Raw genomic sequence first — 2,789 nt, 5'->3', positions numbered from 1 at the left:
AAAAAATTGAAAACTAAATTTAAACTTAATTTCTTTGATGATACTATATAAATATTAACGAGTTATTTTTCCAAATACTTACTAGGTTTTATCAAATTGGGTATAAAAAAATTAATTTGGCTGGTGTTTTTGTAGAAAACCAAAAACATTTTTTTTTATTTGAACGCAGATCTTTGTCCAAAACTGATCTGTTTGTGATCAGAACTGAGCAGAAAAACGCCCCTTCTAACAGTTAAAAAAGATTGAGGCCAATTATGTAAACAACTATCCCACTTTTTAGAGAAATATTTTATATTCTCTTCTTTTTTGGTGATTATTTTAAAAGGGATCGATTATGGAGTCATTTTAAGGTAAATGATGGCTTCTTTTTGGGATAATCTACGAATAGTTTTTTTACCATCAATTTTCTGGTTATTGCCATCTTGGCAGGATGTGACATCGCAAAGTTTCCAAAAACAAACAAAGGAACAGAACATATTAGCTTCAATTTGGATGTCACCTGTCAATCAAATTTATTTGTTAGCAAAATCGGTTAAAAAAAAAACACAGTTAGGTTTCTTAAAGGTAATCAAAAAAGTTTTCTAGAATGAAAAATCCACCCCAAATGTAAATTTGTATATTTTGTTTGATTGGACATCGCACGTTAAAGTCCAACTCCAGTGGAAATTGTGTTTTAACATGTTCTTGTGGCATGTTTTCTGACGATGGAAGACATAACAAAAGAAAATTCAACTCAAAATTCCAGTTCTGAGTATTTTTTTATTCAAATCATTGTGAATTAAAAAACTGTCTTTTGTGAAAGACCGTATTTGTGATGTAGAAACTACAATGGGCGAGCTGTAAGCTCACTGCTCCGCCCCATTCTGATGCATCCACTTGTAGACGACTACATCCATGTACGTCTTTGTTTTCCTCACTTGAGCTGGCATCTGGCTAAAACTGTACAGCTGGATAGCTCCAATGTTGGTCGCCATTTGTGTTGCACCTGTAATGTTAGGCTGGAGGTGTGAGGGGCTGTAAGCTAGGGGAGAGCACATGAGCAGAGAGCTCTGAGTTATGGGTGATTGGAAGTGGAGATGGGGTTGATTTTGGCAAATTAACAGACCACTGAGAACACTTTTAACAGAGCTCAAAGATAACTGGAGTGGGTCTTGAAATAAGGACAACTTACCTGAGCACCAAGCTGCCCAGAGGTTACTTGATGAAGTGCACTTAGCTGAAAATGGTTTCAAATGGAGTTCAACCGTGACTGCCCCCTTGCCTGTGACACACCCAGCCTTCCCCCATGGTAAGGGGAACTGTGTGATGTAAAAGAGCCCTGAGGATGATGAAGGTGACAGCTCTGACAGCTGCAGCAAAGCCAACAGAAAAACCTTCATGGGACTAAGACAGCGCAGATTTATGCCCTGTGTGGGTGGGCCGCAGATCCCCTTTCACAATTATCACAATGGCTGCCGACTTATTTGAAAGATTCAGTCTCTTCTTTTCTCGCTATGTAATTTGCACTTCACTCAATATTTAGTCATCAGCTTATCTTCATACCTTGTGTCCACTTCCTCTCCAATTTTGATTGCTCCTCTTCTCCGGTTCTTTACTAATTACCCCCATCTCCTTTCTGCCATATATGCTTTTCCATGTTCTTCCCCACATATCTGGAAAATGTGACTCCCTGGTTCATCATTATTAGAAATGACATTTTGTGACCATTAAAGTGTTTTCTCTGCTGCTCCTCTGTTTTTCTTGATCCATTTTTCAGCCACTCATATTTGGAATGAATCTGGCTCTCTGGTGAAATCGGTGAAGGCCTCTTTAGGGACTGATTTCCATTATATCTCTGGCAGAACTGACTTGAACAAAAAGGGGAAAAAAATCTCTGTTCTCGAAAGAAGTGTGAAGTGTCACTATCAATCACGAAAAGGGACTTAAAGGAGGTCGCAGATGCCGGATGGAGGGGGTGTTTCCTGTTCATCTCATCATTTTCATCATTTATGGCTTCATATTGTCACAGAAGGGTTGTGCAAAGCAGTTGCAGAGAATCATGAGCCCTTGTGGACCAGATGACCTCTTTGAATTGACCAGCTGAAAACATGGGCTGCTGCTCATTAGACTCTAAATGAGGGATTTGGCAGCAAGGAGGAGGGAAGAGGAGAACGAAAGCAGGTCAGAGGGACGAGGAGGAAGTCACAGGAACAGGGCGAAAAAGTTGTGAGGGGCCGAACAAATATTAGAAAGGTCGGAAAAAAGAGAGAAGGAAGGAGGTGGACGAGAACTGAAAACAATGGAGAAAAGCAAGGATGGGAGAGAAAGAAGTTAGGGGAAATTGGAGCAAAGGATTCAATTGAAAGTGGTAGAAATTGAAAAAACACATTTGCAATGTATGTATAATTTATCAAGAAAGTTTTCGCTTAATATAAGGGCTCCAAATGTGTAAAAGATGTTGATTAATTTGAGAAAACATAAATCTTTTCATTGATACAAATTTCCTCAATTTTTTCCATAATTTTTTTATTCATAAACCAAGCAAAACGGTAGTCCGAATATCAACAAAAATGACGGTGTAAAAAAAATAAAATAAAAAAATAACAATAAATGGACAAAAACAAGGCAAAATGCCGCTTAAAATCACAATTAGTTTGATACAGTTCGATTAATTATTGTTTTCTTGTTAATGCTTGATGACATCTCCTTATGTGACTTTAGTCTGCGGCATTTAATGAAGCGCTTTTCTTTTTAACAATGCTGTCATCTTGTGGCGGTAAAGGTTCTTATTTTAACGCGCTCTCGTTTTG

The sequence above is a fragment of the Oryzias latipes genome, chromosome 8 (genome assembly GCF_002234675.1).
Source record: "Oryzias latipes chromosome 8, ASM223467v1".
Classification (NCBI taxonomy): Eukaryota; Metazoa; Chordata; class Actinopteri; order Beloniformes; family Adrianichthyidae; genus Oryzias; species Oryzias latipes.
Note: the sequence above shows the minus strand (reverse complement) of the source record.